The sequence below is a fragment of the Lathyrus oleraceus genome, chromosome 2 (assembly GCF_024323335.1).
Source record: "Lathyrus oleraceus cultivar Zhongwan6 chromosome 2, CAAS_Psat_ZW6_1.0, whole genome shotgun sequence".
In the NCBI taxonomy this organism is placed as follows: domain Eukaryota; kingdom Viridiplantae; phylum Streptophyta; class Magnoliopsida; order Fabales; family Fabaceae; genus Lathyrus; species Lathyrus oleraceus.
In genome coordinates, this window is record NC_066580.1 from 436,409,328 (window position 1) to 436,424,860 (window position 15,533).

A 15,533-nucleotide genomic window follows, 5' to 3' on the forward strand; every position below is an offset into this window, starting at 1 on the left:
TTCAAAATGAAAGCCTAATACATAGCATAATGATAAGCAAAATATATCTAGGAATTCAAAACGAAAGCCAAAACAGATGAACGAACTGAAATCAATAACTAAAGCATCCCAATCAAGCGACAATTGAATTTCAACGCAAATATAGCACATGAATAAGAACTCACCTCACAAGAGAAGAGGAGCACACATATATAGCACATGATTAAGAACTCACCTCGCAAGAGAGAGACTTTACCTTATTGTACAAACGCAGGTCAGCAGATTATGCAAGCATTATAAACAAAAATACCAAATTCCAATGAAAGATAAAACAAACTGTACTCTTTATTGAACAACAAGGTGATCCATTTAACCTTTTCAAAGAAAAATACATACACCCTGCAAGAATGGTTAAGCACATAGGAGTATACAAACTGAGCGACTGCTGAACATTTCAAGATTTCAAACGTTTTATCCAATCACAGGAAAGGATTTTCAAAGGCCATCATAAAAAAGTTCTCAATCTTGTGTTCTCACTTCTAGGATGGCGGAGAGCCAAATTTCCACCATACCGGCCGCCGGCAAGCCCAAAAACCAACATGTGCTTCTTCTAATGCAACAAGGAAACAGAAACATTATAATTCAGCTGTTAAAGAATCAGTATTCATTTCAATTCAGAATAATAAATAGTATAGAGAGAGAAAATTGAACTAAAATTGCAGAGCCCTCAATATAGAGGACTCTTCCAAAAACTAGCGTATGCCGCTAATTGTGACGCTAACACGGTATTCTTTAGTAAAAGGCGAAAGAATAGTTCGCTATGTCATCATCACACGGCTCCGTGATTGCAATAGGTAGATGTCATTTCATTTTATATATGAAATCCTAATTTCTTTTATCCATTAGATGATGTGGGATTTAATGTTAGATACCCACTCACTTGACCATACCTTTTCTAAATCTGAAGCCTTTCGCGGAACAAATCTTTGGGATTATAGGCTTCTAACTGTATAAGTCCTAATCTAACATGTTTATACTATATAGTATCCTACAACATTCGTTCAAACATTGATTTGAAAAGATATTTTATGCTAATGACAAGAAACAGCACAAAGTAATGGCTTCACACTAATCTAGCGATAATTGAATTTCAACACAAATATAGCTTGTGAATAAGTACTCACCTTGCAACAGAGAAGCTGTATTGAACACAAGTTTCAGCAGCATGCTTTTGTCCTGGAAGTTGTTAACATGGCAAATGAATAGAGCAAATAGCAATCATCTATAAATCAAACCAACAATGGTCTATAAAGTTATGCAATCATCACAGGCCTAACATATTTGCATAAACATACAATATTTACACCTAATTTTATAATAATAAGAATGCTGCTCAGAAATGATCTACAAAACCCCAAATGAATAATAAAATTGAAATTCCAAGATTTCAATATAATTACACAAACATAAACAATATACAATAAACATCAAATCATCATTATGCACCACTCTTGTGACATTTTTAACATAAATAAAACTAGTTACAGCAAAAACTATTATATTACTCCCACATCGTTGAAGCCCAGAAAATCTTAAACTTTTATATATCTCAGTCTAACTGCTGATGAATACGACCTTACTTGAACAGGATCTGTTCTATAGGCTCGTACTACTGTGTCCTTGATTTCTAAGGAGACAGGAACATAAGTCTGGTGGATGAATCATGACCGTGTGATCAGAGCGTGATTAACAGCCCAGATGATCTGCATGTTGTGGTCATCATCCAAGCTGTAGATGATCGTTCTCAGTTGGTGCCTACCAAAGATATTCAGAATGAGGATAAGAATGTTTCATTCTCACCCCTTATCCATTGCTTAAGGCTTGTGACATACAATTCTAATCGTATTTGGTAATTGGTTTTGAGTTTATTCACGAAATGATTTTAGTCTTACTGAAATAAAGAAAACAAAAGGAGAAAAGGGAAACCCTAGAAGGTTGAAGTCTGATCTTCAATATGCACCTCATATCTTTATAGAAAAGTACTTAACAATTACCTGATTTAAATTGCACTAAGGTCTATGAATAAAGGTGAATACGATGAGCAACTAAGTCATTCATCCTGTACCCAAAGATATTCAGAATGAGGATATGAATGCACTACTCTCACTCATTCTCTATTACTTAAGGCTCATGACGTGCAATCTGAATCATAACTAACGAATGTTGGTGCTCCTTTGCTTATTGATCCTGCTGATGTAATATTGTTAGTGAAGAAGAAACTTGATAATCATTTGATTTGAGTTGCGCTAAAGTTTATGAACAAAGGAGAATACTTTGAGTAGGTAGGGCCTATACAATTCTAATCGTATTTGTTAATTGGTTTTGAGTTTATTCACGAAATGATTTCAGTGTTACTGAAATAAAGAAAACAAAAGGAGGAAAGGGAAACCCTAGAAGGTTGAAGTGTGATCTTCAATATGTACCTCATATATGTGTAGAAAATTACTTAACAGAAACCCTAGAAGGTTGAAGTGTGATCTTCAATATGTACCTCATATATGTGTAGAAAAGTACTTCAATATGTACCTCATATATGTACCTCATATATGTGTAGAAAAGTACTTAACAGTTACATATACTCAATATTCATGGGCAATATATCCAATAATCCTAATGTCATTGTGGTTGATATAGTTATAATTTGATGAGTTTTAATCTTATTATTCCTTAAAACAAAATTCATATCGGTCCAATGAATATAATTTATTTTAAACAAAAAAAATTCATTAATTTTTGAAAAATTCCTTAAAGTTATAAATTACATCATACTCAATGATTATTGGCAATATATTCAATAATTTTAATATTATTATTGTCTGATACAATTCTAATAGCTATTTAACGAACTTTAATGTTATTATTCCTTGAAACAAAATTTGGATTGGTCCAATGAAAAAATATTTAATATTTTTTTGTCATTTGGTTAATAATATCTTTTAAATAGGTTTCAACTTTTTATTATATTATAATAAATATACAAATGAAAATTTGGTTACAAGTAAAATATTATGCGTAAATAATTGAACCATAAGAAAATTGGGTGATTGAATTTTTTGAGTTGGCATAACTCGTCGATTTAGACTTATTACAAATTCAATCAATATATTTATTTTATAAAAAAAATAATTTAATTATTAATATTCTTATTAATAATTTAATATTTATAAATTTAAATAATATCATTTTCGGAATTTAACAACAACAACAGGTCAGCAAATCCATTTTTTTCTAGCTAATTATTTGCTTTGGTTATTTATACATCTTTAAAATATTGTCCTTTGTTGATAGTAATTCATTCCTATTCATTTAAATTCATAGCCAAAAGTTTTATTCTCAAATCCATTATTATTGTTTCTTAACTGTAGTTCTCCTCTTATCATTCAAGCTAAAATCTGTATTTAAAAAAAATGCTCTTTATAGGATTTGATTTTGTTATTGGGCAAAAATTAAGTTGAATAATTTTCTTAAAAGTTGAAGGTATTAGGAATATTAATTTATTGTTTCCTCGACACTTCGATAATAGGGTGTTTCGATAAGAACATGCTTCGACACCATGAATTATAATTTAACAAAAAAAGACATTATCTTCATTATGGAAAAAGTGATAATCCTAGACTTGATAATATTTCTAAATTATTGTTTGCTCAAGTATGAATAGAGCTACATATACAAATCGATTAATCAACTCATACCAGACACCAAAAACATTAATTTAAAGGTTTAATAGGTACTATCACTCTACCATCATCTATCCTAGAGGAAAGCTTACAATAAAATAAACCATGTCGTTCTTAAACCAGAAATCAAAATTAAAGTAAAGTATTGTAGTTTAATAATTTTACTTCACATGATATTATTCTCTTATACATCAATTTTGCAAAGAAGGATAAAAGGGAATTATTGGAAGTTAGATATGTTTTTTCACAACGACTTACCTAAGCACTCTAATCAAAGCAGCGAGTTCATAATTTTCATTCAATAATGGGGATACTTCAAATTTTCCATCCATCTTCTTCAATGGTATGATCAACACTAACTATATATAATAGCAACAAATGTACACTTCATTCAAAAAAAAAATAGCATGTGGTAGCAACATGGATTTTTCCCATTAAATTTTGTAAACTTCACACTTGTTCGAAACATTGTGAAACATTGTGCATTATTAGGCTGATATATATAAATAGAGTGTTGATTTTGGTTCATAGGCATCAATAGGCTGGCATGTTCCATTGTTGAGGAGCTAAATGGTTTAAACAATGGATTTTAATTTTTTTTTTGAACGTTGGCACCTACAGAGTCTACGTTGACAAGATATGTCTGTGTTAGACATTCCGAGTTGAATATCTCAACGCAAGTGTTGCAAGGTGAATACCTCCATGCAATACAACACATGTTGACACGCAGTCATACTGCCTACTTTAACTTAAGTGTCGTGAGATGAAAAACATCCATTATAAAAGATATATATATAAAAGATATATATAAGATATACAAATTTAATAATCTCGATCCGCCGAAAATGTATATTTTAGTAAAAAAAATAAATGAAATAATTAAATAATTATCAACCCGTGCGTGGGCACGGATCACGCAATATCTTTTTAAATAGTAAATAAATATAGTATAGTGATGGTTAACAAATATATATATATAAATGATATATAAATTAAATAGTTTCGGTCCACCGAAAAGGTATATTTTAATAAATATAATTAAGTGGCCATTTACCCACAACATCGCTATAAAAAGTAAATAAATAAATATAATATAATAATGATTAAGAAATGCAGGTAAAAGATACACAAATTGAATAGAATGTAAAAAAAATGCTTGAGAAGATTAAAGAGATATGTAAATTTATAAAAGACTAAATTATATTTTTAACCCTCTATTATACACGGCTCACGAAATCAGTCCCTCCATTTCAGTTTTAACCGTTTTGGTCCCCCTTTCTCTTTTCTAATAAATTATTTGATGATGTGTACATTTTTTTTTAATATGTGACATATTTTAAGTGACATTGATCTTGCTAGTTTATACTCCTACTTTATTTTACATATCATTTATTTTCTTATATTAATTAATGAAAATAATTTTTTTTATAAAAGTATTAAAAACATATTACTCCTACAACAAAAATAATTAATTAATAAAAATAGAACACTAAACTAAATTTAGAAAATAAATTATTTATAAAATTAGAATAAATTTATATATTATTCATGATCTTAATTTGTAAAGAATAAAACCATGAAAATTCAAATCAATTAAAAACAAAATAAACAAAATCATTCACTTATATTTCTCCAATAATTAATATTATAAAACTCATTCAAACATCCAACGAATTCTAAACAGTGCATAATCTCTCTAAAGAAGAACGAAAAAAAAAAAGAATAAAACAAACAAAATCATCTATTTCTTTTAGGGTGTGTTTGGTTTGGGATAGATGGAGGGGAGGGGTGGGAAAATTTCTAATAAAATATGTTTGGTACAAATTTTAGGAGGGGATGGGAGTAAAATCCTCAAAAACATAATTTTTGCATTCCTCCGAATTGGAAGATTTGGAGGGGAGATGAGAGAATATGAATTTTGATATTTAAAAAATTATTATATTTACTAAAATATCATCAGTTTAATTTTAGTATTTCAAAATTATTTATTTTCTTTCGTATGTGATTTTTCTCGATTGCTTCCATTATTATAATCATTCTCGACCTTCAAATTATTTTCAAATTTTTGTATTTAATATAAATCATAATCATTGCACTTTTATTTGTATTTTAATAATTCTTTTTCTGTTTATATATATTCATTTTTTTCTTCTAATACTATTATCCTATCATATTTTTTATATCAAATTTTAAATCATTCATTTTATTTAGTTTTATTTATTTATTTTATTAAACATTTTGAACCATTAATATTTAATAATAAATTATTTTATGTATTTGTTTTGTTAGATGATTTATCACGATTTAAACGTTGTTATTAATATATAGTTTAATTTGTGTTGGAGAATTATAATTTGAATTAAGTGTACTTAATTTTTTAACGTTATGTGGTAAATTAATACTTTTTCAATCATTCAATATTAGAAATTTTATTAACAAAAAAATATGAATAAATTTTTTACATTTAAATATCATATCACTTATATAAGATCATAAAAAACCCAAGTCACTTTTAATTAAAATCTCTTTCTTCCCATTCTTGAAAACTTTAAACAGAAAAAAAACATCATTTGTTTGGTGTGGAAAGCTTCAAAGATCATAGAAAATAAAGTAAGAAATGAACATGAAAATCCAGATATGGGAAACAACGAAAAGATGGAAGCCAGGTCTAAATCATTATCGTCTACCTTTGGATTGCGAATATTTTGTGATGGCGGTGGCAACGAGTTTACGACGATTGAAGGAGGATTTTACATAGTTAAGATCTTGCTGATGTTGATCTCTTAACACCATGGGGACAAGTCTGTCCTTAATGTTATCACTCTTTGACTTTTCTTTGTTGCTACGCTGATGAATGTGAATGGAATGGAAGAACTATTCTACCAGGTACAATGTTCAAAGGAGAATCTCCAATTTCAGTTTCTATATTTTTTCAATTTATTTGTTTCTTTTTCTTTTCAATTTCTTCTTTTTAATTTAACCATTAAGGTTCTTTTTAATCACCGAAATAACCACCTTTCATTGTCGATGCGCCAGTTGAACTGTCGCATCTAGTTAGCATTCAAAGGAGACGCTCAAGTCATTGGCACATGGAGCCAAGCATGTGAAGGCATCACATGCATTGGCGCATGCATGTAGGCATGTGAGTATACGCCATATGCATTGGCGCATGCATGTGCCATGTGTGTGGCGTTTAAGGCAATGACACATGCATGTGTGTGTTGATCTATAAATACAATGCGTATCTCCTATAATTTTTCACACAACTTCTTACCCTCCTTCCATTTTCCTTCAATCTCCTTCAATTTTCTTTTCTTTAAAATATCTGAATATTCATATATTCACAAAAGAAATGTCGATTTAATATTTTCAGCAGTGCAGCCTCCGATAAAGATCTAACTTTGGAATATCGAAACGTTCAAACGTCTTAATAGGACGTTGAACCATTTGTTAGATTGAGAAATTGCAGAGGGTGAAAGGATCAAAAGAATTCAATGGCTTTAATCCACGTTCAACCAAAATGTAGAAGTTCGTGTATGGGTGGATATTAAGACTGACAGGGACGTTCACAGGATGATGTATACTGATCGGAAAAATAGCAAGTGTACTATTTTGCCTGTTATAGTAATAAAGGGGAAATTCCCCGAATGTCGATCTCAAGGACTGCAAGTTAATATTGAGTTCAATTTTTATCGTTCAATTAAACAAAAATTATAATTGAGGTTTTTAAATTCAAAACTACAAAAATAAAGGCAAATGAAAATAATAATAATAAATAAGGGTTTGCAAGGTATGAGGAACAATATCATGGAAGGTGTATGATTTATCACTGTAACAACTCTGAGTCATATCGGTCCAATGAATATAATTTGATGAGCTCTAATCTTATTATTCCTTAAAACAAAATTCATATCGGTCCAATGAATATAATTTATTTTAAACAAAAAAATTCATTAATTTTTGAAAAATTCCTTAAAGTTATAAATTACATCATACTCAATAATTATTTGCAATATATTCAATAATTTTAATATTATTGTCGTCTGATACAATTCTAATAGCTATTTAACGGACTTTAATGTTATTATTCCTTGAAACAAAATTCGGATTGGTCCAATGAAAAAATATTTTTTTATTTTATTATTTGGTTAATAATATCTTTTAAATAGGTTTCAACTTTTTATTGTATTATAATAAATATACAAATGAAAATTTGGTTACAAGTAAAATATTATGCGTATGCACCTCATATCTTTATAGAAAAGTACTTAACAATTACCTGATTTAAATTGCACTAAGGTCTATGAATAAAGGTGAATACGATGAGCAACTAAGTCATTCATCCTGTACCCAAAGATATTCAGAATGAGGATATGAATGCACTACTCTCACTCATTCTCTATTACTTAAGGCTCATGACGTGCAATCTGAATCATAACTGACGAATGTTGGTGCTCCTTTGCTTATTGATCCTGTTGATGTAATATTGTTAGTGAAGAAGAAACTTGACAATCATTTGATTTGAGTTGCGCTAAAGTTTATGAACGAAGGAGAATACTTTGAGTAGGTAGGGCCTATACAATTCTAATCGTATTTGTTAATTGGTTTTGAGTTTATTCACGAAATGATTTCAGTGTTACTGAAATAAAGAAAACAAAAGGAGGAAAGGGAAACCCTAGAAGGTTGAAGTGTGATCTTCAATATGTACCTCATATATGTGTAGAAAAGTACTTAACAGTTACCTGATTTAAATTGCACTAAGGTCTATAAATAAAGGTGAATACGATGAGCAACTAAGTCATTCATCCTGTACCCAAAAATATTTAGAATGAGGATATGAATGCTCTACTCTCACTCGTTCTCTATTACTTAAGGCTCATGACGTGCAATCTGAATCATAACCGACGAGTGTTGGTGCTCCTTTGCTTGTTGATCCTGCTGATGTAATATTGTTAGTGAAGAAGAAACTTGACAATCATTTAATTTGAGTTGTGCTAAAGTCTATGAACGAAGGAGAATACTTTGAGTAGGTAGGGCATATACCCCGTACTCAAAGGTACTCTAGACAAGGGTAGGAGAGGCTCACTCTCATCATTCTTCGTTGCTTAAAACTCATGACACACAACTTGAATCATGATTGACAAGTATTGATACATCTTTGTTGCAACACGTTTTTGTCCATAATTGTGTTTAGATAAGATAAAACAAATTCAACTCACATTTTTCTAAGAAACTAGTAATATACATTTAAAATGATATAATGATAGGATATGCATTTGTAAATATCAAATGAGTAATTTAATTATTAATGAGTTATATAAATTATATCGTTTCTTTTAAACAAAAACAATTCATTAATTTTTGATTTTTTTTTAAAGTAATGAATTACATATACTCAATATTCATGGGCAATATATCCAATAATCCTAATGTCATTGTGGTTGATATAGTTATAATTTGATGAGCTCTAATCTTATTATTCCTTAAAACAAAATTCATATCGGTCCAATGAATATAATTTATTTTAAACAAAAAAATTCATTAATTTTTGAAAAATTCCTTAAAGTTATAAATTACATCATACTCAATAATTATTTGCAATATATTCAATAATTTTAATATTATTGTCGTCTGATACAATTCTAATAGCTATTTAACGGACTTTAATGTTATTATTCCTTGAAACAAAATTCGGATTGGTCCAATGAAAAAATATTTTTTTATTTTATTATTTGGTTAATAATATCTTTTAAATAGGTTTCGACTTTTTATTGTATTATAATAAATATACAAATGAAAATTTGGTTACAAGTAAAATATTATGCGTATGCACCTCATATCTTTATAGAAAAGTACTTAACAATTACCTTATTTAAATTGCACTAAGGTCTATGAATAAAGGTGAATACGATGAGCAACTAAGTCATTCATCCTGTACCCAAAGATATTCAGAATGAGGATATGAATGCACTACTCTCACTCATTCTCTATTACTTAAGGCTCATGACGTGCAATCTGAATCATAACTGACGAATGTTGGTGCTCCTTTGCTTATTGATCCTGTTGATGTAATATTGTTAGTGAAGAAGAAACTTGACAATCATTTGATTTGAGTTGCGCTAAAGTTTATGAACGAAGGAGAATACTTTGAGTAGGTAGGGCCTATACAATTCTAATCGTATTTGTTAATTGGTTTTGAGTTTATTCACGAAATGATTTCAGTGTTACTGAAATAAAGAAAACAAAAGGAGGAAAGGGAAACCCTAGAAGGTTGAAGTGTGATCTTCAATATGTACCTCATATATGTGTAGAAAAGTACTTAACATTTACCTGATTTAAATTGCACTAAGGTCTATAAATAAAGGTGAATACGATGAGCAACTAAGTCATTCATCCTGTACCAAAAAATATTTAGAATGAGGATATGAATGCTCTACTCTCACTCGTTCTCTATTACTTAAGGCTCATGACGTGCAATCTGAATCATAACTGACGAGTGTTGGTGCTCCTTTGCTTGTTGATCCTGCTGATGTAATATTGTTAGTGAAGAAGAAACTTGACAATCATTTGATTTGAGTTGTGCTAAAGTCTATGAACGAAGGAGAATACTTTGAGTAGGTAGGGCATATACCCCGTACTCAAAGGTACTCTAGACAAGGGTAGGAGAGGCTCACTCTCATCATTCTTCGTTGCTTAAAACTCATGACACACAACTTGAATCATGATTGACAAGTATTGATACATCTTTGTTGCAACACGTTTTTGTCCATAATTGTGTTTAGATAAGATAAAACAAATTCAACTCACATTTTTCTAAGAAACTAGTAATATACATTTAAAATGATATAATGATAGGATATGCATTTGTAAATATCAAATGAGTAATTTAATTATTAATGAGTTATATAAATTATATCGTTTCTTTTAAACAAAAACAATTCATTAATTTTTGATTTTTTTTTAAAGTAATGAATTACATATACTCAATATTCATGGGCAATATATCCAATAATCCTAATGTCATTGTGGTTGATATAGTTATAATTTGATGAGCTCTAATCTTATTATTCCTTAAAACAAAATTCATATCGGTCCAATGAATATAATTTATTTTAAACAAAAAAATTCATTAATTTTTGAAAAATTCCTTAAAGTTATAAATTACATCATACTCAATAATTATTTGCAATATATTCAATAATTTTAATATTATTGTCGTCTAATACAATTCTAATAGCTATTTAACGGACTTTAATGTTATTATTCCTTGAAACAAAATTCGGATTGGTCCAATGAAAAAATATTTTTTTATTTTATTATTTGGTTAATAATATCTTTTAAATAGGTTTCGACTTTTTATTGTATTATAATAAATATACAAATGAAAATTTGGTTACAAGTAAAATATTATGCGTATGCACCTCATATCTTTATAGAAAAGTACTTAACAATTACCTGATTTAAATTGCACTAAGGTCTATGAATAAAGGTGAATACGATGAGCAACTAAGTCATTCATCCTGTACCCAAAGATATTCAGAATGAGGATATGAATGCACTACTCTCACTCATTCTCTATTACTTAAGGCTCATGACGTGCAATCTAAAACAAGCTCCGAAGCAGTGGCATCAAAAGTTTGATGAGGTTGTTTTGTCCAATGGTTTCATTCTAAACCAAGCTGACAAATGTGTATATAGCAAATTTGATACATCCGGTAAAGGAGTTTTCATTTGCTTATATGTTGATGACATGTTGATCTTTGGCACCGACCAAAATCAAATTGATATAACAAAGAATTTCTTGTCATCAAAGTTCTCCATGAAAGATATGGGAGAAGCGGACGTTATTCTAGGAATTAAGATTAAACGGGAAAATAAAGGGATTGTAGTTACGCAATCTCATTACATTGAGAAAATGCTCAAGAAGTTCAATTGTGAAAGTTGTTCTCCAGTAAGTACTCCAATGGATCCGGGAGAAAAACTTATGCCAAATACAGGTAAACCTGTAGATCAACTCGAATATTCAAGAGCTATAGGCTCTTTGATGTATGCTATGATTAGCACTCGACCGGATATTGCTTATGCGGTTGGAAAGTTGAGCAGATTTACGAGTAATCCTAGCCGGCATCATTGGCATGCGATAACTAGGGTATTCAAGTACTTGAAGGGTACAATGAATTATGGATTGTCATATATGGGATTTCCTTCGGTGTTAGAGGGTTATTCGGATGCTAGTTGGATAAATAATGCTGAAGATTCCTCCTCTACAAGTGGATGGGTGTTCTTGCTTGGGGGAGGTGCTATCTCATGGGCTTCCAAGAAGCAAACATGTATAACTAGTTCCACAATGGAATCTGAGTTTGTAGCATTAGCTGCTGCTGGTAAAGAAGCAGAATGGCTAAGGAACTTGGTATACGAGATTCCGATATGGCCTAAACCGATATCACCAATTTCTATCCGTTGTGATAGTACTGCCACATTGGCTAAAGCTTATAGTCAAATATACAATGGAAAGTCTAGACATTTGGGTGTCAGACATAGTATGATTAGAGAATTAATCATGAATGGGGTGATATCTATAGAGTTTGTTCGGTCGCAACAAAACTTAGCTGACCACTTGACGAAGGGGTTAGCTAGAGACTTAGTAAAGAAGTCGGTAATTGGGATGGGATTAAAGTCCATTTAAATCTATTAGCTTTGATATACCCAATTCCCTTCTAATATGACGTTAGAAGCAGAATTCAATGTGGAAAGATCATAGTTAAAGATTGGAGCAATTATATTTATCTTCCCAGGGTATGTGCTCAGACCTGCAAGTGATGGTTAGGTTGAAGTATATCTTCTTAATGGTTCTTTTGAAAAATTGTAAATGCAGGTACAAGATTAAAAGAATCACCTATGTAAGCATGAAGTTTTGCCGCTTCAAGAAGTTTGGACTTGGCTTCCTATATGCTTATTAATGGATAAGGACACATGGCTTGTAAAGTGTCAAGTATGAATAGTAGAGTATTGTAAGAAACATATGTGTACTATATCTTCTGACATTCAAATGGATTGACGGGTTCAATCGCTATGACACCCAGATTTTCGAGTGTTTGAAATGTGTATTTGTACTAAAATGAAAATTCAATCGCAAGACATTTTCGTTTATGCATCTGTTTGATTGTAATATACCCTTATATATTTTATTGTATATATTAAGTAAATCAAGGATTACACTAAAATGGGGGGGATTTGTTGGTGATTTTAGTATCACCCATGATTTTAGTAGTAATGAGATTTACTATAGGCCGATGCAATTATGCGTTAAAGCTTGGAAACGAGTTAGGAGCAGTGCGGAGTGCACGCTCGTAGAGCCAACGTGTAATTGACTGCAAGTAATTGAAAACGGGGTTCCAAGGGGCGTAGCCCCTGGCGGGGTGCGGGGCAGCGCCCCGCTGGGGTTCCAAGGGGCGAAGCCCCTGGCGGGGTGCGGGGCTTTTCGTTATTACCGTTATTACCGTTTTTCCCAGCCGTTATTACCGTTTTTCTTGAAAAGGTATGACTTTTCGTTTTCAGTTTTCGTTCTCCTATAAAAGGGGGAAATCTGGCCTCGGTTCAGGGTTACACACACAAAAACCATTCTACGTTCCAGAATCTTTCTTTTGCCAGAAACATTCTTTCTTCAAGAATTATCCCCACAAAGATTTCGTGAACCCAGGCATAAATAGGGTCGAAATACTTTGTTCGGAAAGTGAACGAACACGATTCTTCGAAGATTATCCAGGATTATCATTTAATTATCTAACAGTTGATATAGTTATAATTTGATGAGCTTTAATCTTATTATTCCTTAAAACAAAATTCATATCGGTCCAATGAATATAATTTATTTTAAACAAAAAAATTCATTAATTTTTGAAAAATTCCTTAAAGTTATAAATTACATCATACTCAATAATTATTTGCAATATATTCAATAATTTTAATATTATTGTCGTCTGATACAATTCTAATAGCTATTTAACGAACTTTAATGTTATTATTCCTTGAAACAAAATTCGGATTGGTCCAATGAATTTTTTTTTTTAATTTTATTATTTGGTTAATAATATCTTTTAAATAGGTTTCGACTTTTTATTGTATTATAATAAATATACAAATGAAAATTTGGTTACAAGTAAAATATTATGCGTAAATAATTGAACCATAAGAAAATTTGAGTGATTTGAGTTTTTTGAGTTGGCCTAACTCATTGATTTAGACTTATTATAAATTCAATCAACATATTTGTTTTATAAATAAATTATTTAATTATTAATATTCTTATTAATAATTTAATATTTGTAAATTTAAATAATATCATTTTCGGAATTTAACAACAACAACAATTCAGCAAATCCATTTTTTTTCTAACTAATTATTTTCTTTGGGTATACATCTTTCAAATATTGTCCGTTGTTGATAGTAATTCATTCCGATTCATTTAAATTTATAGCCAAAAAATTTATTCTCAAATTCATTATTATTGTTTCTTAATTGTAGTTCTCCATCATTCAAACTAAAATTTGAATTTTAAAACATTGCGCTTTTTATAGGATTTGATTTTGTTATTGGGCAAAATTTAATTTTTTATTTGAATGATTTTCTTAAATGTTGAAGGTATTAGGAATATCAATTTATTAGTTTTGGTTGAAATTTTTGAAATCTATTTTGTTAAGTGACTTATGATTATAAATTTTATAATTAATATTGAAAAATATAATACACTACTGAATGCTATTTAAACTCAAGGTTAACCTCAATATTATTATTTGAATAAATTAATCATATTAATTAATGTTAAATGTTAATTTAATATATTTTATTAAAATGATTTATAGCATACAGGTTCACATTTCGTTTATTATTCTATAATATAAAACTAATATTCATTGTAATGCCTTTTAAAAATATAATCTAAGATGGATAAAAGTAATATTCTTGGTCTGCCTTTAAAAAATACAAACTCAATTAATAGCACAAGCAAATATTTTTCTTTCAAGTTGAAAAGGCATATATGATGCACAAATCATAAACAATATGCACTATTTCACAACATATATCAACATGATTGAAATCAACATTTCTTCAACATGTTAGGATTACTTGAATCATTGAAACTACAAAATAAAGACAACCTTGATCACTTACATAAATTTAATAAAAAATATATAAAAAATCTCAAAAAGGGAAGTGATTTCTTATTTTGTTCTCCATTTTGAATGAAGTATTTATTAGTAGTACCTAGGTAAGGACACCTTGGATAGCTCTCCATTATATCCGATAAAAAAAGACACGAATTTGTTAGTATTGAATGCTAACATATTTTCATAGTTTAATGTACAAAATTAGAAGCCTAGTTGAAAGATCTAACATGAAGCATAAATGAAACTGCAGTTTAGTCATCATCACCACTCATCAGGAAGCACACTTATTTATGAAAGCAAAAAAGTGTTGAAAAATTGCAAAAATAAGCAAGTCAGACATGAAAACATCTAGAGTAACAAAATAAACAATTGTATTTTGTAATCTGTTTAACTATTCAACCACTTTCCAGCTTATCATTATGTTTCAGGAAGGAATAATACATGTTGTAGTTTAAGAATGAAAATATTTACCAATTTCTAAAAATATATATAGTTGCTTTCATGGTGTCCTTAACTTTGATCTTTCTACTCTTCCAAAAAAGAAAGAAAATTGTTCTCCAATCAAATCCTCCGATTTGGCAACTCAAAGAGAAAAAGAGCAATAAAATTTCATTCATTTTACTTTCAAAACATTTGCAAAAAATAGAAG

At 29.6% G+C, this 15,533-nt stretch overlaps 1 long non-coding RNA gene, 1 other non-coding gene and 1 pseudogene across 18 annotated transcripts in view; 1 reads left to right on the top strand and 2 right to left on the bottom strand.

Moving 5' to 3' along the window:
• Positions 1–15,533, bottom strand: part of LOC127120067 (uncharacterized) — a 180,549-nt gene that overhangs the window by 143,706 nt on the left and 21,310 nt on the right. For 11 of the 17 annotated variants that reach the window (XR_007803047.1, XR_007803038.1, XR_007803040.1 and 8 more), the window contains exons 2-3: positions 1,164–1,215; positions 165–589 (exon numbers count right to left, since the gene is read on the bottom strand). This is a non-coding gene — a long non-coding RNA (uncharacterized LOC127120067). Of the gene's footprint in view, positions 1–164; positions 590–1,163; positions 1,216–1,614; positions 1,744–15,533 lie in introns of those variants that run through there. The other 6 variants (XR_007803048.1, XR_007803044.1, XR_007803045.1 and 3 more) reach the window with 3 other exon arrangements.
• LOC127124579 (U5 spliceosomal RNA) lies at positions 702–818 on the bottom strand. The gene has a single exon (XR_007804055.1). It is a non-coding gene; the product is annotated as a U5 spliceosomal RNA (small nuclear RNA).
• LOC127124783 (uncharacterized) lies at positions 1,610–1,814 on the top strand (annotated as a pseudogene).